This window comes from Argentina anserina, chromosome 2 (genome assembly GCF_933775445.1).
Source record: "Argentina anserina chromosome 2, drPotAnse1.1, whole genome shotgun sequence".
NCBI lineage: Eukaryota > Viridiplantae > Streptophyta > Magnoliopsida > Rosales > Rosaceae > Argentina > Argentina anserina.
Window position 1 is genome coordinate 15,138,032 of NC_065873.1, and position 23,880 is coordinate 15,161,911.

At 35.6% G+C, this 23,880-nt stretch overlaps 4 non-coding genes across 4 annotated transcripts; all 4 read right to left on the reverse strand.

Annotated features, from left to right (window-relative positions):
- Window positions 1–7,482: 7,482 nt before the first annotated feature.
- LOC126785546 (U2 spliceosomal RNA) lies at window positions 7,483–7,674 on the reverse strand. Its single transcript, XR_007671076.1, has one exon. It is a non-coding gene; the product is annotated as a U2 spliceosomal RNA (small nuclear RNA).
- Window positions 7,675–9,491: 1,817 nt separating this feature from the next.
- LOC126785579 (U5 spliceosomal RNA) lies at window positions 9,492–9,609 on the reverse strand. The gene has a single exon (XR_007671109.1). It is a non-coding gene; the product is annotated as a U5 spliceosomal RNA (small nuclear RNA).
- Window positions 9,610–12,236: 2,627 nt separating this feature from the next.
- On the reverse strand, window positions 12,237–12,434 carry LOC126785557 (U2 spliceosomal RNA). The gene has a single exon (XR_007671087.1). It is a non-coding gene; the product is annotated as a U2 spliceosomal RNA (small nuclear RNA).
- Window positions 12,435–23,724: 11,290 nt separating this feature from the next.
- LOC126785568 (U4 spliceosomal RNA) lies at window positions 23,725–23,876 on the reverse strand. Its single transcript, XR_007671098.1, has one exon. It is a non-coding gene; the product is annotated as a U4 spliceosomal RNA (small nuclear RNA).
- Between the last annotated feature and the right edge of the window lie 4 nt (window positions 23,877–23,880).

Consider the following 23,880-nt stretch of genomic DNA (forward strand, 5'->3'; position numbering starts at 1 on the left):
ATGTAATATATATATATATATCTATACATAATGGAAACAATACATTCGTTGTGATATTTACATTCCAGACTTTCCTTTAGATCATTTGATGGTCTTTCGTACAATAATGTTCTTAATAAAAGTTAGTTTTATTGGTTTTTTTTCCTTATTATCGTCTCATACTCGAAAATAAATACGCGGAAATGATTTTGGTTTCTTCATAATAAAATTTGGCTGACCCTCTTAAGTATGATTCCTAGCTACGCCTATGTGCAAGAGTTAGTTTTTTTTTTAAATGCAATGTGCAAGAGTTAGTATTCTTCAAAAAAATAATGCAAGGGTTAGTATGGGTCAGTGTAGGAATTAGGACTGGTGAGCTAGGTCGATATGTTTAGTTTTTCCAAGTTACTAGGACTAAATATTTTAAGACGATATTTCTTTTTTAATTTTTTTATTACAAAGTAGAGGTAAGAAATCGACAGCACGCAGCTACTACCACCAGAATGAGGACCAAACTCAAAACCTTCATAAGCCACCATTAGAGCAATGTCATGCATGAAACAAATTAACGTATTTAAAAGAGATTGAGGAAGGCTAAATCAATCATCATTATGCAATGAATTGATAAGAGATGGGGTACAGTAAATGTTTTTCTTCACTATTTTATTGTATTTCATCGAAAAAGAAATGGTATGATAAAAAAAGAAGATTCTGGACGCCAAATAAATCTTCCAAAACTCTCTAAAAACATCAACCTTTCCCTTCCCGAGAGATCGATGTGGGATGAGTAAAAGGACATTTGAGATTTCTTACACAGAGTTGCATTTATAAGAAAATATACAGTTTTTCAGTTTCTTAAATCATGTCTAGATTATTGAAGGTCAATGCAGATCTTTGCAATCTACACGTGGTACATATATACATTTATTTAACAGTCAGCTAGCTAGTTTGTCTTTGATCTGATATTATTCAACAACAACAGCTTCCGGAATTACTAGCTTCCCTTCAATTTCATCTCTTGTCGGCAGAGATTATCAGCAGCAGACAAATCGACTAATGCTATTCAAAAGCATTGTTGGCAGTGGCGGATCCTTGAAAAGAAGATATCTGAATGGATTGATTTTAATTGATACAGAACATAATGGTATCCTTTATACAAGACTGATTACAAGGGAAAGATGATATGATCCTAGAGATTAAGAACTGATTGATAGCTATAGTACAAGAAAGGAAAGCTATTAATAATACACAATTTGTACAAATCGTTCAACATCAATACCAAACAACATCCTCTTGTAAGAGCGTAAAGACTGAGGCCACCATGTCGCCACCGACACTAGCCAAAACACCTGATAGAGTAATCGTTAGGGGTGGCAATGGTATATAAAACCATCACAACCAATTCGTATATCAACCGTACCAAATATGGTAGTATACCAAATACTCGGTACACGGTATATGGTATAGTATACCATACGAACATTAAAAATATGGTAGGTAAGTGGTATAGATTTTCCATATACCATGGTATATCGTACCTACCAACTTATATTATATTAAATTATTTAATTAAATATATATATATATATATCTTTAAATTTCAACCGTAGATTTATTAAAAAATAAATCAAAACCGTATAAATCTACTAACCTTAATCTAATATCTCTGAGTTTCTTTCTTAAGTACACACTTTTTCTTGTCTTCAATTTTTTTATTTAATTATAAATGAATCGATTCAATCGAATTTCCAAGTACAAATGCTTAGACCTATCAGTAGCATCATCACTGCTTACAACATGTCAACATATATCGCATTTAAACTTATCATTTATTTTTTCAATTGTTTTGAGAATTCATAAGTACTTTAACAGTTTAACTATTTGGACTTTGGCTTTCTATTTATGACTTTGTATTTGGTAATTTGGTTGAAGTTATATAAGGCTTTGGAATTCTATTGCTATTTCACTTATTTGTTATTACTTATTTGGATTGGGCCTTTAAATTTTAGGGTCTTAAATATGTTGGTACAAGCTCATTACCAACCGTACCACTTAATTGGTATACCAACGTTATTGGTTGGTATAAATTGTGGATTTTTCATACCAAATATATATTGGTTGGTATATGGTATTAGAAAATTAAGACTGGTATACCAACCAATCCAGCCCTAGTGATCGTCAGATTTATTGTCATATAAAGAATCCAGCTAAACAGAACACCAAGAGCCAAGAGACCCCCATAGATCCAACTTCATAGCCCATAAAAGGGTCTTGTGTCACAACCATGCAATCACCAACAATATAGATGCTTGATGACATCATAACCAAAGTAAAAAAGAAAAAGAAATATGAGGTATGGAAGTCCAACTCTGACAACGGTGCTCAGACCCGATAAGATAAACGACAACTCATTTTTGCCATTAACCGGATGAAGAGAGACAAACTCTTTCACCACAACCAAAGAAAACAAAAAAAAGTAGAATGGAGGGAGAAAGCCGAGCAGAGCTAGTAAAAGCGTGCTGCGACATACAGAGAAACATGGCTTATCAATAATTAGGATACCGTTTGTTGAATTCATCCTTACTAATATATTGTCTTTCTATTATTCTTAACCTGCAATGGTACACTTTTACAGTACTCCTTTCCAGGCTGCGGAACAAGAATTCCCTTTCTTAGCATCAAAAAAGTTCTCCTCCCTCAAGTATTTCTGCCTAAAAATCTGCACCCACCAATTATTATTGTAAGTTAAGATTTTCCATGCGCTAACATAACATGGCATTATTAAAATGTTCAGTAGGCCGACCTTATTTTCTTGTTACCCTCGCAACTACTGTCGGAAAATGTTTTATTAAGAGAAGTAAACGTAAAAGGTGAGCTTTAGATATGTATTTATGAGGGCTGTGATAAGCATTCTTAGATCATCTAGGCAGGGTACCGTGAGCCGTGAGGTCTTCAACCTAAGCCATACGCATTGTATCTCTTGCTGTCTTTGTTTTGAAATGCGGAAGAATGAACTGTAGAATAAAAATCGAAATAACTCACGACCACAAACGGAAAATAAAAATGATAGAGAACAGATTCATGCTCAATGTTGGCATGCTCATCAACGCATTTTTCTTTATTTGCCAAACAAATCAGCCACCTACCATCCTAAGGTTGTAGCTTTGTTTCTTACCTTCAACAAAGGCTATTCCAAGTTTCAATAAAATCAGCTCCATCAATTAATGGATCACCAAAGCAATAGATTTGCTTGATTTACTCATGTGAACATCACATAGTTTTCTCACCTTCATTAAAGAGGGACTTACCCTATCAGTCTTCTCTTAATTTCTTTGTAATAACCCTATTTTTTTTCGAAACAGTAATTGGTTTTGATTTGAATTCTATGAGGTTGTGAAATTCAATTAGAATGAATTTGATTTTTTTTTTTCGACTTTACGAAATGAAAACGGAAACGTTCTCGGAATGTTTAATTAGAAAAACGTTACGTTTCCAAACGTATATATCGACTTTTATTCCGTCGCTCGGTTGCGAAAACATCCTTCACGAAAGTTGAAGAGCTCGTCGATACGAGTTTGTAAATAAGTGACGCATTCTAATCGGACGTTGTATGTAAAAGTTATTAATGATAGAAGTTGTTTTCGATTTTAGAAACTTGTATAAATAGATAAGTGGTGGAGCTAGGGTTTCCATTTCTGGAAACCCTTACCTCGCGCCTCCCTCCACCTTCTCTCTCTTCTCTCTCGCCCTCTCCCCGATTTTCTCCCCTCCCTCAGAAATTTCGCCGGCGATCTCGCCGACCCGTTGTCCGTGTCACACACCGCCCCTCTCAAAAGCCTCGCACGGCCCTCCTCGTCAAACCCTGAGAAGATCGTGCCCTCCCTCGTCGTCGTTCGTCACGTCGACGCACCCCCGTCCCCTGCTACGAATCACCGCCGTTCAAGCTCTTCTCCGATGGAGCTAGGGTGCAGCGCAGGTGCGCCTCCATCACTCCTCAACCCCTGCAACACCTACGATCGAAGGAGGGGACGCGATGACACCTTCTCGAGGAATCGACACGATCGGTGACTCATCTCACTCCGACGACAAAATCGGCGGTTCAAAGCTTCGATTGAGGTGAGGGTTTGTATATTGAGATTGTTGTGATGCTTGGTGTAAAATTTTGGATGATTTTGAGTTGAGATTGTGGAGATCGGAAAGGGAGGAGGAAGGAGAGGGTACCGCCGCCCTAGGCGGCGCGTGTAGGTGCGTGGAGGGGGTAGGAGGCGGCGTGAGGCCGTAGGGAGGAGAGGGGAGGAAAGGAGAAGGGTTTTGGCGTGGCGGTGGCGTGCTACGAGCCGACCCTAGGCTCAGCGCGTGTGCTCCACGCGTTGCCACATTGAGTGGCGCGTGAACAGTGAATTCAAACAGTAAATTGTAAAGTTTATTTTTTACGACGGTGAATGTAAAAATGTGATTTACGTACGGTAAATGTAAATGTAAATTACTTTCAGTAAATATAAAAAGTAATTTTGGAAGGGTAATTAAGTAATTATTATTTACTGAGACAGTATGTACATTTGAATAGTATTTATATGTACAGAAATACGTAAACCGTATGTACTCGTACATGAATACGTAATAGTTGTGTATTTGTACAGTAATACATGAATAGTAAATATGTGAATAGTATATAGTGAATAGTACTCATTAAACAGTTAATTCGTAAAAACCAGAAATTGCTAAACAGTAACGGATTATTACTGTTTCGGCATTTAAAGGTTTACGAAACGTTTCTAAATTCTTTTCTTATCTTTTCAAGGTGAACAATAAATCAAGGAAATAAATTATCTTCGGAAATTGTGGAATTACGCTCGAGTTGATAAGGTGAGTAAAATCTCACATATTTACAAATCTACCATTGCGGAGATTCAAGATTTTGCAATAGTTTTAAATATTGAAATACGACATGTATGTGATATAGTGGAATATATATATATTTGTATAAATGGTAAATAAGTACATATATATATAGTTTGTTATATTATATACTGTTATGAATTCATTGTAAATATGTCATTTTGATGACGAGATTTATATACCGAGCATGTGATTTAATGTGTACAATATGAGGTGTGATTATTGTACGTGGTTTTAACATGTGTTTGTTAAAACGTTTTGTCTTCGGACGTATTTATGAAATATGACATGTATATGATATAGCGGATTATATATATATTGTATAAATGGTAAATAGGTACATATATATATAGTTTGCTATATAATATACTGTTATGATTTTATCGTGATGATGTCATTTTGATGATGAGATTTATATACCGAGCATGTGATTTAATTTGTACAATATGAGGTGTGATTATTGTACGTTGTTTTAACATGGAGTTAAAACATTTTGTCTTCGGACGTGTTTGGCATGTCGGAACCTAGCCTTTGGCCGGGCGAAAGTTACGATACAGTTAGAGCTGTAGTCTGTCTGTCAGAGTACTGCATGTGAGGTAACAGATGGGTTATCGGCTCATGAGTACTCATATTTTTGGATGTTGGGTAGCAGGAGGTTGCCCAATATCGGCGGTGTACTACGTGAGGGGTAACAGATGTGTACCAGCGTTCATTAGTACCCGTATTATAAATGTATTTGGGTAGCCAGAAGGGTTGCCCGATTTCTCATGAGCACTTTCATTTCATATATTTTTGGGACAACCAGATGGGCCGTCCATTGACTCATGAGTGCATTTATATTTGTTGAATTTGTGGATTTTCGTATATATTGTTATGCGAGTTATATTTTCATTTTATTCATACGAGCTATAAGCTTACCGGGTTTGTGTTTACAATCCCGGTGCACCAATTTGATGGTGTAGGGGATAATTACGCAGGTGTTGATTAGAGGAAATTGGGGGACGACTCCGAAGACTCGAAGTTGTTCATTATCCTGCTTGTGGTGAGGTTTCTATTGTGGATTTGTGTGTGAGAACTTGTGAGGATTTATTTGTAGGTTTTGTGAGAGATTACGAGGATTATTACATTTCCATTTTTATGTAATGTCAAATTATAATTTGGTTTGTAATAATTGGTTGTATGAGTTGTATTGTGAACTCAGTAATGATCCGCTGTGCATTTAAAATGATTTCGACTCGTTGAGATTGTTTTGGTGTTTCACGACTTTAATATTTTGAGCTTTTATGTTCAAAATTTTGGGGTCGTTACATTCTTATTGTCTCTTCTTTTCGTTTTCTTTGTTTTTTATCAAATTATTGTCTCTTCTTATAAAAAAAAAACCTAAGGCCATAACCATTTTTGATAGCCCATTGATCCAGGTGAAACTTGTTTAATGCCTTCACCGTTGACATACCTATATACATAATTCCTACACATTTTTTTTAAAAAACATTTTTTCTTGTTATTTTCAACACGCCTGCAGGTATAGTATTCAGCACAATGTTTTTGTATTAATTTGACAAGCTAAAGAAAAATGCAGTATTCTCAGATTATAATTATAACTCAACGTCATCTTAAATTAAATAAGATTATACACGATATATATTGATGATAAAACGGAAAATGCTCTTCTTTACTCCTAGGTTTAGGGATAGGTGGCGGAACCAGAAATGAGAATTGAGGAGAATTAAAATTGTAAACAATGTGGATCGGTCTACAAAAAGAACAGCACATATTTTATCAGCCTCCGAAGCAGAATCAAGTATAGCCTTTGGTTCACAGTAGACGCCTTGGATACACTAGAGTAATACTACAAGGACAGATTATCCAAAAAGTAAAAAGTTCATAGTTAGCAGTTCTGTCAGCACAAGTTATACATTAACAGTGAAGCACAAATTAGTGTCAGTAAAGCTTCCACAAACTACGAAGGAAGACAAGTAGTACTTAAGTAGTTGAAGTAGAAAATAAGAAAACTATCACCTGTGTGTTTGGCAATGTACACCAACATCATGTTGTCTTCTTCATCAATAATAATTGCATCCGTGTTTATCGTGTTCACTATGTTTTGGCAATAGCTTCCCTGCAGTTCTCTAGAAAGCACCGAGTGTGACGATTACTTTGCAATGAGCAGTTAGAGAGATCACAATAGCGTAGTGAATTCAGAGCTGATTGTGTTATAACTGAACATCAGCTATATCATCAGTATCAACAATCATGCATGATTAGGTCATTTAGGTGACTGAAATATTAATTATATATTTGAAGACGTGAAGTTTCATGATATGTATATCTTCTGCCGGCATCACTGAAACACAAATGTGATCGCACCTCAGCTAATATCAGTAGTAAATAACTCCTATATATGTACATATATCACAAGGAAGATCAAAACTGATGATGCTTCAAAAATTATACGACTTTAATTTTTAAGTCCTCTATATATCACCATTGGCATTCATTAACACAGGCAGCTACAAAAACGAAGAGAGGGTCTCACGATTTTAGGGCAGAGCCATTATATTTACTTCCACTACACGAAGGGAACAACTTTGAAAACTACAGTTGGTAGGGTGCGCCAGCCCGAAGCAGTAGTGCAACGCTGGGGGGACACGCGTAAGCCCCGGTAGCAAGCTACCAGAATGCCTACCCCTTAAAAATTAATTTAATATCGTGTGATCCATTGGACCACATATCAGATATTAAACTGATAAGAACAGATACTACACTTGATCTTAGCCAAAAGGCCGAGAAAGGTATGCTTTTTAACATCTCATGCATCCGTTTTTATAGTCTCATTGGCTTCCACACTTGTTCATATCAGTGATGTGGGACACTGAGCTATTATAATGTACCTTAGAAACAACCGATCCGTATAAAGATAAGATGGTCTTCTACACCACCTTGGCTTCATCTCGAAATTAAAGAGAACTCAGGGCTCTCATCTGCATCAACAGAAAATAGAAGATGAACGCATCATATTGAAAAGTGAGAATCCCACATACAGATGGAGCTGTGGATATTTGTTTGAATTCATCAGTAAGAATGGCAGCTTTCTAACAAGCTTATATATGCGTTACTGTGTATAATCCATTTCTCTGATGGTATGCAATAATAGACTAAGTCATGACTCATGACTCATGAGGGCGGAGTTCATTGTTCGTTTTTCTTCTTCTTTTTTTTTAAATATGGGAGTTCATTGTTTGTTAGTTATACTGTAGTTGTGAAATTGCCTTACAAGAGCACCACAGACCTCACTCCTTTTTTGCTTGCTTCTCATTTATGGAGTAGGAAAATCACTTTACAGTCCCTTTTTAGTTGCTCACTTGAGAATTTTCTGTGGTATTTCAATTTTTAAGTTACAGCAGCTGCACTCCCATAGAATTGTGCCTGCGCGGGCAGCTAGGTAATGTGCGCGCACATACATTTTATTTTCTTTTTACTTTAGCAGTTGGGAACTTCGTCTCCATATTGATTCTTGGATAACTATATCCACATCATAGCTAGATATCTCGTCTTCTATTATTGACCAGAAAATTTGTACACATTCCATTCTTTTTGTTTAATTGAAGACGTGTGAAAATATGAACGGTTATAGACTTAAAGTAGCAAATAATTTTTAAAGCAAAAAGCAAAAATATAACACATAATTAAGAGCAAGCAGATAAATAATAACTTCACCTACAAAATCAGGTAATCAGATGCAGCAATACTGCAATAGTAATAAATTAATTTAGAACTACTTGAATAACTTCAGCCAAGAAGCTGACATGCAGATTCCGAGCAAAAACAGACCAGCCTCAAGTCCTTGGATATGGGCATATGGCATCCCTTAGACATGAGTCTGCATAATACTTCCTTCAGAGTTATATCAGTCAAACAAAGTTATCTAATATGGCTCAGACACAATGACATAGCAATGTTGTGCTCTAGAAGTATTTGCCATAGATTTCACCACTTACCAATTTCATGCAAACACAGTGGAATATTTCATGCAAATGCATGTTGAAGTCTATGATGAAGATTAGGTGTTTCACTTAACAGCTCCTCAACCTGAGGAAAAAGAATTTCTTAAAGTCTTTGCTTGGATCTGTATGAACACTCGAACTTGAATGCTCACAGCATAAGCGTGCCTTCTTTTAAGACTCACTAGAGATGGCCTGCTTAGCTTAAGATTGTTCCCTGTATCTGTAAATGAACGCCAATCCTATGCAATGTTGCCAAAATACTTCAGTAGGCTCAGGCAAGATCAGCTTTAATGCAGTTAATTTCCACATTAAACCGAGGTAGATGCAAATCAAGAACCACAGTAGTTACATTGACATGTGAAGCTAATAAGGCAATAACTTCAACCATCAATTTTTGAGGATGACACATGTCCAGTGTCTTTACATATCTAAATAACTTGATATCATTGGATAGCCAGAACTGCATTACCAACTAAACAGAATATCTACAGACATGATTCTCCAGAGAATATCAGTACTGTCGTACAAATCAAGGCGATTAACATCTGCTTTATCATTCGAACAGAATCTGCGAGGCAATTACAGATAAGACTTTTATCTAGATTTTAGGGGCACCGACAGAGGTGCACCCTTCCAAAAATAGGCGTATGCCACTTAAAGCGCCGCGCACACGGTATTCTTTAGTAAAAGGCGAAAGAATAGTTCGCTATGTGCTCAACGCATGGCTCCGTGATTCAGTTTGTTGCAAGGATGCTTCATTTTATATCACTCGCACTTAACAGTTCTTCTGTCTGTATGGATGTGGGACAAGCAGACCAATAAGTCCTGCCCTCAGTTTTCCACAGACTACCCAAGTTCAGACTTCAGAGAGGTAGGAGATGGTCTTAGTCATTGATGCAGTAATAACTCATCAACTACATGTAACCATACAAGTACATTACTTTGATCCGAGATCAGTTGATATAATGTAACTTTACTTTTGATTTTCTGAGGGGAATGTTACTTTACTCAATGAGAGGTAGTTACTTGAACTTGAACTTGTTGATAGCCTCCAAGTGTACTACCAGAAAAACTTCAAAATTACATCCCTCACTTAATAATTCACTTCTCTTCAGAATTAGAATTTTCAGAGGTTTATTTTCAGAGAAACCAGAAAGTATAACTTGATAATACAATTGAAATTGAAACAGAAATTCAATTCCAACAAGTTTTCAAAAAAAGCCTCGATAACAAATTGGGTATCACTGATAGGTGTGACTGTATGTTGACTAAAGCCAGCTTCCTCAAGAACATATATATCTCCATTCCTGCAATATCCTCTCTTTTCCTGTGATAGTATGGGACATCATCACCATAGGAAAGTAACTGTGTCAATTACACCAGCATATTTACGATCCATCATTCTAGCGGTCAGGGTTACTGAGATCACTCCAAGTAGTATTGAGAATCATTGACCTGCTTTCATTCCTTTATACTGTATGTTGTTTCTGCCAAATTTTAGTAGGCAGTGGGACTTAGGTGTTTGTGCATAACTTCTGGGGCCTGCTCGGATTTTTTGTTGGACTTCTTTGAATATTTGGTAATGAACTACGAACCTCATGATGCGGCAAAGAAAAGAACGATCACTCTTCAGAGTTGCGGCTAGCTATAAGAGCGTCATGGAGCTTGCATGGCTTTCAATAGCATCAGCTATTCAGCCTATTCCAAGCTCAATAGCACATTTTGATTTTACCACTGCAGCTTTCGATAATCCGAACACATAAATTCATACTTCCACTTTGGCACGTTCCTCGTCTTTCTATTCCAAAGTTGGCTCTCTTGATGTATCTTCCTTCATTTTGTTGTTCGAGTGTGCATTGCTCTATGCTCTTGGCAAGTTATATAAAATTATAAACACAAACACAACTTTTAATGCTCTTGGTATACAGTCCAAGAAATACATCATCTTCATAGGGATTTTACACGATGGAATCACTCATTGTCTAAGAACTATTTCCAATCAATTAAAGTACTTGGATGCATTCTGACTCAACTGATGCATGTTTACAGCAAAAACCACAACATTAAAATTTACGCACATAATTATTATTTTGCATAGTATAGGCCCCCTTATCTGAATAAATTGTACAAATCCGGCCTCAAGGTGATTTTGGATTAAATGATGTGAGATAACCAGCACTACGTGTACATCGCTTGGAACCTCATCAACAGACAACAGCATCCTTGCCCCAAAGTCCACAAGTGACCTCAATTATTATTTCTTGTGTTTTGAGGCAGCAACGAGTAGAACTACGTATCAGTGTATCCCTGAAGGATTGCTGCAATACTACTGTCACTACTGCGATGATGATTCCCTGTATCTCATGGGAGATATGAACAGTAACACACTGCAATATAAGAAATCAATATAACGCGGAGAATGTGGCAGTAAAATCAGCATAACCGCTGTCTAATGTTCTATATAAATTATATATACCAAGATCTGTATGGGATTTGGTAGCGTGTAAGTTGTGGCATAAAATGTTTATAATTAGGGGAATAGCTAGTCTGCCATGAATTTTCGGTGCACAATCACATAACATAAGCCAGTTTACTTCAATGAACAATAATAGCACATTCTTTTAGTTAACTCACTTATCATTCTGGTTGGTCAGGACTCAGAACGTTATCATATTTTCTGATGCGGGATCAGTTTACAAAGAGAACAGCACATCATTGTTCAGCCTCTGAAGCAGAATTGAGTGCAGCCTTGAAACCACAGTACACTCCCTGATCAAAGAGAGTATAAACTGCAAGTACAGAGATTAACCAAAAGGCTTAAAGTAGCTTAGTTCTATTGCCACAAACGACACCAACAATGGGACTGTGAAAGGATTTCTACAAATAACAGCTTGAACAATAACAGCCTGTCTGCTTCTTTAATAATGGCGTCCAGATATTGGATTACCTTTGTTTCTGGGAATAACCTCACTCTAATTCTCTAGAAAGAAGTTTTGCAGCCAAGTAAGAATGTGCACAGTTAAAGAGATCACACCAGCAGTGTATAAGCATCTAATTTTGTACGCATCTGCTATCATGTGATAAAGTGATTTGAACATTAGATGCATACAATTTCAAGATTGATTTAGAAAAATACCAGAATGAAAACATAAGTATTTTACTGTGCAGCTCAGTGAAACACAATCAAACAAGTGCACTAAAGGCGCACAACATAACATGATGAAATATCAAAACTGGCGGTGCCTCTAAAATCCAAGAAGCCTCAATAGTCTGTTCAATGTATCAGAAATCCAGAGATTTTGTAGAATTCGGAGAAGAGCCAACCGGAAAGAAGAATGATTGAAACTAAGGTTGGTAGGGTGCGCCAGCCCGAAGCAGTAGTGCAACGCTAGGGGGACACACACGCGTAAGCCCCGGTAGCAAGCTACCAGAATGCCTACCCCTTTAAAAAATTAATTTAATATCGTGTGATCCATTAGACCACATATCAGATATTAAACTGTTAAGAACAGATACTACACTTGATCTTAGCCAAAAGGCCGAGAAAGGTATGCTTCTTCCTGTTTGGCGCTTCTTATTTTATATGGTTTATTGGCTTCAACTCTTGGGTGCACCAACAATGTGGGACACTAAACTATAAAAATTACCTTTGAAACAACCGCTCTTATTAACACAATCGATCCACATCAAGATAAGATGGCCTTACAGGAGAAAAAAACACAAACAAAAAGATAAGATGGTTTCCTACACTACCTTGGCATCATGAAGAAAATAGAATTCAGGGCTCCCATCTTCTAACAACTAGAAAGAAGAAGATATGTGAAGTTGAGAAGTGATCGATAGGCCCACAGACTCAGTGAGAAGCAAGCTTACTGCTCATGTTATAATCAGAAGACAGCATATCTGTATAAGCGAATCCTTCCTGTGTTTCAAGTATCATAAAGTCTCTTATGCTATTAAGTGATTGCATGACTTTAAACCATCTTTGTCCGTCTGCAAATACCAACCGAAGGAGGAACAATGGAAGAAGGGCGTGTAGCTGTGGATAAATTTAGTGCGCGGCCTTGTTCATATATTTACAAGAGCAGTACACATCCAACAGGCCTTCTTCTGGTCGCTTCTTTCATTTGTGAACTATAAGAATCATTTTATGTAGTCCTTTTTCAGCTTTTCCACTTAGGAATAGTCCTTCTGTGATGCTCCATTTGATAAAGCAGCTGCACATTCCTGTTCAAGAGAGAACCTGCTAGCTAATCCACATTATGCACACAAACTTTAGTTTCTCGACTTAAGCAGTTGTTAACTTTGTCTGCATATTGTTTTTTGGATAACCATATCCTCTTCTAAGAGTATTTGGTCTTCCTATTCTTGACCATACCCCCATACCCATGAAAAATTTTCTGATCAGTACCAAAACTGTATGAGTTAGCAGAGCCAAAATTCAAATGCGTACACCATATGTTTCCTGAACGACAAACTGATGTCAGCTGGTTTAAATTTTAGAACTCTTACTTGTGCATTTAAAATTTGGTTGAGGGAGAGCGAAACTGCAAAACAGTATTTTTTTTCTATACAGATTTGATAAGAAGTTGCGTACGTGAATGATAAATTCAGACAGTTAAAAGGGAACATTATCTTGAAGTTTCTGATAGGGACGTACTGAGAAAGAAAGCACATATATCTTGAGTTCTTTTAAAAGATACTGTAACCAGTTACTATCTTTTGAACTGACTCCATCTACTATGTGAAGTTATTTTGCTATTAGAACAGAAGTAAATTTCAAGCTGACCAGCTCCAAAATTATATGCCAAAAAAATAGTAGATCAGCATATATAAAGCATGAAGGTCTACAGTACTTATAGGAGCTTTTTAACTGCAATTTTCTGCAAGAACACACAATTACGAGGAAGCAGTTAGTCCGATGTAGCTGAAACAATTAATGAACCTAACTTCAGCCAACGAGTTGGTGTCCAGATTTTTAGAAAACAAATAATAAGCACCTATATCTTGGTTCTGGCATCTCTTCGACATGTGTGTGCAACTACTGTATACGTAAGTGGAGATTGGAGAACGGTGCAGATGCAAATCATGCAATGAAATAGTAATTGCATGTAGGCCTGGCAATCAAACCCGAAACCCGTGAACCCGCCTGATACCCGCACGACTAAACACGCACGAAACCCGTCCAATAACAAATCGTGCTGTGCAAACCCGGACCAACTAAAACCCGTTAATTTTCGTGCGTGCCGTGCTTTTTCGTGAAACCCGTTTAGAACCCGTTAACCCACTTAAAATGAATTTCTCTTCATTTTCCAATCTGCAACCCGAAACATAGAAACATTGCAACACACCTCTTCAGTCTTCACCGATCTCTCTCTCCCCATCTGTGTTTTTGTTATTCTGCAACACACACCTCCTACCGATCTCTCTCTCACCACAGTGTTGGAATAATGGTGGCTCGGAGCTTCTGAATACTATAGCAAAATTTGAGGTAATCTCTCATCTTCTTCCTTTTCCTCTTCTGCTTTGTCTTCTTCATTATGGGTAGATCTTTGTCTTCGATGGTGATCTCTCTTAGGCCTGGCAATTGGACGGGCTCGTGCGTGTTTTTGGCGGGCCGGCACGCTAAGAAGCTGTTTATATTAACGGGTTAAGCGGGTTTAGCACGACGGGTTTCCGTGCTACCCGTTGGAACCCGTCAACCCGCGATTTTTTTTTTTTCAAAAATTTGATATGATTTGATTTATTTAATTTTTTTCTTCTTTCTATAATTTTACCCAACTCTTTGAGAATAAAAAATATTTTTAGTCATGATTTTTTTTATTTTGGAGTCCTCAATTTTGTAAAAGTTCATCCCTAATGGTCTCATAGAAACAATCAAAATAACATTATAATTGTGCTACTTATTTGAATTAAGTACCTGTTTTTACGTGCAACATCAAACTAATTGAAAATATGTAAGATACATTGCAATTTATCTTGTTCGAATTCAAGTGCATATTTATAAGTGCAACAACAAACTAATTGAGAATTTCAATTAACCTTGTTCGAATTCAAGTGCCTATTTATAAGTGCAACAACAAATAAATTGAGAACATGGAAAATAAACTACAAACTAATATGTCGTATCCCCGTATTTCACATCAATGCCATGTTTTCTCTCAAGTGAAGCTCTCTTCTTCCTCTATTCGATCATGCATTCTCAAACCCAATATGTCTTCGGAAAAATCATCCACCTCAACCATCTTCTTTTCTAAAATATTATAAATAGAAATTATAAATATAACATAAAGGTCAAACTAGTGAAATCAAACTAAATTATTTTCTATTTACCTTTCTTCTTCCTGAAAATCCAATCCCGAGTACATAACAAAGCTTGTACTGTCTCAGGCAACAAAGAACTCCGATACTCATCTAGAACTCGACCACTAATGCTAAAAGCCGACTCAGATGCAACAGTGGAGACATGAATAATCAACACATCACGACGAGCCATCTGAGATAGGATTGGGTATCGGTGTCGCTCCATCTTCCACCAAGCAAGTACATCCAAGTCTACCAAATTATCGAGTCTTACTTCATCCAAATACTTGTTCAGTTCAGTCTTTAAACTCGAATTATGACCGCTCTTGTAACGGGCATCAAATTCCTGCAATAGAGTAATTTGACGTTTAATACTCTAAGAAAATCATACTAACCAAAAACAGTCTCAAAATAATTAAATTAACTAGTTACCTGAAGTATACAAGGCTTCCCTTGTATTTGAGACGAGCTCTCATGAATATGGTAACTAGAACTTTGGTGAGTGGAGGTTTCTTTGTAGGACCAAACAAAGAACATAGAGTGTCAGCAAAAACCTTCAATTGTGAAGATTCTCGACCATAGAGCTTTTCATAAGCCCATTCAACAAACTTCATCTTAAACCGAGGATCCATCACCACTGCAATCCCCAAAATCAGGCTATAATCTGACCAATATTTCTTAAACTTCAAATCCATCTCTTTTCCCATCCGGCTTAGAAAAGAATCTTCACTGGCAATGGCTTCCTGTATACTGTGTTGAACAACTAACACCTTCGGGAAAAATAAGTTTGATGTAGGGTACTTTGTTCCAGAAAACAACACTGTTACTTCATAAAATTCCCCTAGAAACTTATTTATCTTCTCAATCTTCTCCCACTCCTCATCTGAAGGACACCACTTGAAAGAACTGTCACTTACTGCCAAGTTCATCAATGCACTATGATAGTAGAGAGCACCATCAAGCATCAAATAGGTTGAATTCCACCTTGTTGGCATATCTTGTCTCAATCCCCTTCTGCTTCCTCCCAAACCAACTTGTGAAACACATTGTAGAAACCTTTGTTTTCTAACTTCTGAACCCTTTATATACTTGATGTCTTCTCGTATCTTTGTGACAGATGGGTGAATCTCTTTCAGTCCATCTTGAACTATCAAATTCAAGATGTGTGCACAACATCTGACATGAAAAAATTTGCCATCTACTAAAAGCAAGCCTATGAAATTCAACCTCATCTTTAGCTTCTCAACAAAAGAGTCATTGGTTGTTGCATTATCTAAGGTAATTGAAAACAACTTCTCTTCAATTCCACACTCTCCAATCAAGGTAAATACCTTATCAGCTAATGCAACACCATTGTGAGGAGGAGGCATATGACAAAAATTAATAATTCTTTTTTCTAATCTCCATTCTGAATTCACAAAGTGTGCAGTAATAGTCAAATACCATCAGTAACTACAGAGGTCCACAAATCAGCAGTCAAACTAATTCTTCCTTTAGCTGAACTCAACAAATTCTTAAGCTTCACTTTTTCACTATCATACGTCTTCAAGACATGAGCCTTAACAGTGTTTCTACTAGGGAGTGTAAGTTGAGGAGATATATATTGAAACAAATCTCTAATGCGCTCATACTCAACAAAACTGAATGGCAAATCATATCTAACAATTGCCTCAATCACCAACTCTCTGAATCTATCAATACTAAATGAATCAAAACGTGTGGAAGACTGTGGTGAGACAACATCACTAGTACTACATTTATTATGGTGACGCAACATGCTATCCGTACCTGTTCCTGAGTCACATTTGAGTATAGTTCCGCACTTTTTGCATTTGGCACGTCTCTCTCGATCGGGACCCTCATCAAAATCCTCAAACGTTGTCCAAACCACAGATGTCCTTGCCCTCTTCTTCCTAGCTGCCATACCTCGCACCTCATTACTGCTTGGTAAACTAACTCCTACTTCTTCATTCATGGACAGATTCTGAGATTCATCATTCACACTCATCTACAAATCCAAAGTACATAAAGTTATTAAAAAAGTATATGGGTCTCCCCTTAACCTTTAAGAATTCAACAGGCAAGTTCCCTTCACTATATCAAGAAATTCTACTTCAATTGAAACACATAAACTAAAAAAACAAACTGAAATTTGAAACAACAACTATCATTATATTCAGAAGCAGAAACATAATAAACATGGAATCAAGTTTCATGCAGAAGCAAAGCAAACATATGTATGCATGGTCATGTTGGGCATGAATAATCCATATGTATGCATGTTCAGTAATGTACAGTTTAATTGGTCGGACATCGTTAACATCTGGTGGTAGATTATAGTTGGAGCAAAAGAACTTAGAATCAATTATTATATTTACTAGACTGTTGGTTTGAATTCCCTTTCTGTTTTCTGTCATAAAGGATAAGAGTTGAAGTATGTGATGAAGAGTGTTTGTATGTATTTTATCATAAATTTATGTCATCTGTTTATATTAGTAAAAGTAATAAGTCCTGATACTTTTCAGGTTTTGAAGAGCTATGACCTTATTGATGTTAAGCAAGAAGCCCCTTATGGTGATATTAGTTTGAAGTTGACTCCAACCCTTTCAAAGGCTCAAATCTAAGATGATCTGGAGTTGTTTAATGTGCTTTTTGGCTTTCATATATATAGGTAAAAGAACCTATTGCCTACTCTGGTCTAAAAGACTGAAGTTGACATTTGACAGACTTAATCTAAGCATCTGTATAAACTATTGTAATGAAAATTATGTACATGAAACTTAACTTTGCAAGAGTGAACTATTGGAACATTGACCCACTCTTTAAATTTTACTAATCATCTTTGTTTTCTCCATTTCAGTAAATTGTTTTACTGATACATTAGTGTTAGATTAAGGGTTGGTAACTGTACCAAAGCAATGACTATCAGATGTATGGATATAATGTTGTACTCGGGAGCTTATCTTTTTTTTTTCAATTCACTTTTCTATTTGGCTATGCCGTTGACATGTAATCTACAATTAGTAACTATAAGCAGGCTAAGTTTTCACCATCTGAAGTTCTGCAGGAAGTGTCAGGTCACATAATAAAGAAGTGAGCTTAATGTTGATTTTATACATAAATTGCAAAGAAATTTAAGAAATTTTTGATCTTATAGAAGTTCAGTCCACATGTGTATTTACAAGAGGTTGTGGTAACTTATTCTATTAGTACTCTAGTGATTCCAGTTCACAATGTAAATCTAGTAATTGTTTCTTATCTATTTTATATAACATAGCAAATGTTTTAGGTATTTTCATTGAACTCACAAACTGATCATTGACCACCCATATGCAATTACATTGTTTCCCAAGAATCAATGAAACTGAAACTGACGAAGTAAGATTATTATTATTACTATGATTGTCAAAAGAACATAAATTTCATTTCATAATCAGAAACCAAAGGACAGAGACAAAGAGAAGAATGTGATTTACCTTAAGAGGGATTTGCTGAAGAGTTGGGTTGTTGTTTCAATGCCACACCCCACATTCAGATCTACCCACCATTACAGAGAAAATCAACACAAACACAATTTTACTTCATATATTTTTTCAATTGGTAAACATTCATTAGTGATAATCCTTTAATTACCCAAAACCCAAGCCGTTCCATTTCTCACAATTCCAGTTTTGTTACATTAAAACTATGGCGATTGAATCAAATTAAGAGAAACCCAGTAAGAAAAAGGTGAGAAGAATTAACCTCGAGCGAGGTGGGAGGGAGAGAGACGAGAGAGAATTTGCATGCCATATAATTATTTACTATAGATTTAAGTCATTTTCCCACTTAGCAATTTCATGCAACCGCAGTGGAATAGCTTCCATGAAACTGCCGTCTAGATTTAAATGTATGACTATTCGGTGTTTCACTTGATATATAGCTCCTCAACATTAGTAAAGAACTCCGCAGTGCAGCTCTTCTTTTACAACTCACTAGAGATGGCAATTTGCTTAAGCTTGTAGCCTGTGTGGAAATGAATGCGGTGCCAATCCAATGTTTCCATCAGTAGGCTCAACAATATTAGTTTCAGTGCAGTAATATGCAAATAAAGAAGTTGCTCCAGAAATGATCTTATGTGTGAAAATAAGCACAGAATTGAGTATAAGCCACATTTGAGTATGACCTATGCGGCAATGGCTTTACATATTCAAACTTGATATCCTTAAAAAACACAGAACTGCAGTACACACTCTAAACAAAATATCATGCTTTAGTTATAATACCATGATTAAGCGCCGAAAGAAGTAGGTATGTATTCACTCTTGCTAATCAAATAAATGGTTGAAACACTAAGCTTGGGGAAATATTTAAAAGTAAATAACATTAATGATGTACAGTCATGGACATACGATAACATAAAGGAAACTATTCTAAGCAGATTCAAATATTCATCATTTTTTATAGACATAAATGCCTATTTACATCCCAAATTTGGTTTTAATTGTCAATTTGCACCCCGAACTTGCATTTGAGTCAATTTACCTCCTAAACTTGGTAAAAATTGCCGATTTACACCCTGAACTTGTATTTGAGTCAATTTACCTCCTAAACTTGGTAAAATTGCCGATTTGCACCCTATCCGTTAAATTTAATGTTTTTAATCCAATTTTAAGTCACATGTCATGCATTTAAGGGGTAGTATTGTCATTATATATTTATTCATATTGAATAATGAAATAAATTAATAAAATTACTTAAGATGAACACTTGCTACAATGTTTGTTTTTGCGAAACATGTTATTGATTTATATATTTATTATTTTATGTGATATGGTATGTTAAAAGATATTAGAAAAAATATAAATAAATAAATACATTGAAAATTAAAAATAAATGTCTGTTCCGAGAGAATTATTATTCTACCATTGTGTGTGTTTTAGCCTTATTAGGTTTCCTGTTAGAGATAGATTCGCATCTCTGTAATAGATTAGGACTCCGAATCCTACGGAATTATGGTTATGTAATGCCTATATATTGGCCTTATTATCAATCAATAAACGGTTACGTTATGTTCTATTACGTCGTTATTATTCTCGTTTTGTTCATCCTCCAACAATGTGTACATATAAAAATATATTTATACACAACACACTATATTTGAATGAGTGAGTATATTGAATATATAATTCAAAGTAGGGTTAAGTAGGTAGAAAAAAGATATAAATAAATAATTTGATTAACAAAATAATCCTCATTTTAAAGAATATTTTTATTTGTTTTTAAGAAAAATATAAATAGAAAATGACAACATTACCCCTCATGTGCATGACCACATATGCAAAATTGAATAGAAACAGTTAAATTTAACGGATGGAGCGCAAATCGGTAATTTTTACCAAGTTTAGGATGTAAATTGACTCAAATGCAAGTTCGGGGTGCAAATTGACAATTTCAGCCAAATTTGGAGTGCAAATCGGCATTTATGCCTTTTTTATAAGTGACCAACAGTCCAATACTCCAAACAAAAGCCTAGAAAGTTAATTTTCCACCTGATACAACAAATACTTGCTTCAAATAAAAATTACTTGGACTTCAACGATCATACAGATTGCCGAAAATTTCAACAGCGGCATACTATCTTCAGTAGTCCCTTAAGTTGATAAACAGGTTAATAAGCTCAGTTGCCTAATACCGAAGCATAGGATATCTGAAACGTGAATGCTAACCAAACTTTACCTCAGAGTCTCAGACAGCTGAAAAGAGTTTATAAGTTGTACTAATGATTGGTACTGGAATCTTATAGAAAGTGGAAGTTTTTATTCATATAATTGTTAAAGAAATATAAAAAGCAGCAGTTTATTTGACAATTTCATTCTATACCGCCCCAAGTTCAAAGACAGTTTTAAGTAGTCTTTGTGGATATAATGTATCCAACCACTGAATTGATTACCCTAGCGGCAGAAACATGAACTTTAATTTGACACTCAAAGATCAGTGAACAGTTTATATTAGGTTGCACTAATACATAATAGTAAGAATGAGTCTTTTTATCCATTGGTCTCTGTCAGAAGCTACTTGATTGCAAATTGAGGATTAAAACATTTGACTTATCTGTGAGGGGCAACCACAGAGGTGCACCCTTCTAAAAATAGGCGTAAGAATAGTTCGCTATGTGTTCACGCACAAGATCTGAAAAATCGAAATTATCACCGAAATATCGTCGATAATTTTGTTTTTCTCGGATCAGGATGTATTATTACTATACAGAGTAAGTTTCGCCCGAAATATCACGATATCTGCCGAAATTTGACTTTGACTAGCATGATATATTGCCACGTGGTGCGCACATGTCTCACCTTCATATTAAATTTGAAGCAAAAACTTGCACTGAGGGGACTCACCCAATTCCATCCAAATGAAACTCAAAGACTTAACCAACTCAACTAAGCTTACTTTGTGTTCACTATGGATCTTTATAAAATATATACTTCCATATAAATCAGGAAAACTAAAAATGTAGACATTACCAATCTCAACTAAGTTTACTATATTTTTTCCCTATATTTAATTATTCACCTATAAATCTATTTTTAACTACTTTATAAAAATAAAATTACTATGAATACATCCATTTTGGATGCATTGTTCAATCGTTGCACAATATACTCGGGGCTCTACTCAAGAAGACGACGAAAACAGTAAATATTTTGTACCTCATAGATCTTTTTAAAACAATCATGTAATTTTGTGTTCAATATATTATATGCATAAAAACAAGAGATGTTGAAAGTAATTTTTTTTTAAAATTCTCAACTATTTTATAAAAAATTGCTACTACTTTCTATAGAGTAGTATTTGTGCTAGGTTACCGTATGAAATATAATAGATAATGATTATTTGAATCATCTCTAAAAGTTTAATTTATAATTTCCATGTTTTTCTTCAAGTTTCCACTAATTTTATCATTTTTTTTAAATCGATATTTCCCCGAAATTTCCGTCGAAATTTCTAATTTTCGGACCCTCGATATTTCCGTTCTCGCCGATATTTTAGTCATTGTCAACGCATGGCTCCGTAATTTTTATAACAAACTACTCAAAAGTACCAGACAACAATTTAGTTTATAAATAACTCACTATTTAATTTGATAAAACAAATAAAGACCAAATTTTACAAATAAGGACCAAATGATGGCAAGTTGTCACATGTCATAAAAAATTTTACTTTTTTACCCATCTTTGACCCATAGTGTTTGCTACTGTCAATAGAGAGGTTATTTGCTAGTGTCGATTATAAAAACTAACTGCTATTGTCGACTATAAAAACTAACTGCTATTGTCGAGTTAAAAACTAGCTGCTATTGTCGATTTGGAATGTACCTGCTACTGTCGACTATAAATCTAGCTGCTACTGTCGACTGAGAAACTAACTGTTACTGTGGTTTTTGTTGAGCAAAATTCAAAATTTCAAATTTCTCAAAATATGTAATATGGTACTTAAATGAAAACCCATGACATAAATAATAACTTTATATATTGACACACCTCCAAATTGCCGGTGGTTTGGCCGAAAAACTTAATTTTACCAGAAAAAAAAAACTAAAAAATGATGAGAGAGAAATTTGTTAGATGAGTGGTATTTGGTAATTTTCACGAAATTAAAAGTATTTTGGATATTCTTACATTAATTAATCAAATTTGTTTTAATTATTTTTTGGAGTTAGTTTTATGTACTAATTTATATAAGAAATATGAAAATTGAGTTTTTAGTTAATCCAAATATGGTGAAATACCACTAAATAATTTTCTATAATTTTTACCGCAATCAGGATGCCTCTCTTTTGTACCACTTGCATTTGATAGTTTCCCTCTCTGTTATGGTGTGGGATGCGTATACCCTAAACTATTGTTTCCGCCCTCGATTCTCCACAGACTACCCTCTCCTATTTCAGGGAGGCTAAGAGATGGCATTGGTTATTGATGTAGTGATTACTCAGCAACAACATCTACATGTAATTATGTAATCTGATTCGATACATATAAACAAATGCACGCACGAATACATCATTTTGATCCAAGATCAATTTTACTCGGTGTGATACAAGGAGCAGTAAGTGGCTAGTTTAGAGTTTAGATACTGATTTGCAACTAAAAGGAAAACGTCACAGTATATACTGTACTTGTTTCACAATAATATCGCTCACTTAACAGTTCTCTTCCCGGTAGAATTGGACTACAAAGTAGAACAATTCACTTTTAGCACTTGTATCATTCTCCACAACATAACTTCGATTCAATAAAAAACACGAAATTCAGCGCTTCAAATCCACAAGTTGCAACCATCATGGAAAAGCCTGGATATCAATTATCAAATTGGACAGCATCCATGTGTGGCGGTGTCCAGGCAGATTCGCCCAGGAACAATAGCATGCATTTGCTTCAGCTTCCAGAATTATCCAGATTCAACATGATCAGTATACTGTATATCATTATCAAATAAAAATTACCGTAGTTAGGAATACAGTCTTAAGAGTAAAGTTTGTAACTGAAAATTGTAGGGCTTTACCCCGAAGGGAGCCCTTCCAGAAATTCTCGAGGGCACAAGGCTGAACCCAGGCCCAGGAGGGGGTTTGGAAATAGTTTTCAACCAGCAATAGACGCGCCTCGGTTAGAACCTCATTAGCTGCGTCATTGCCCCAAGCGCAAAGATGATT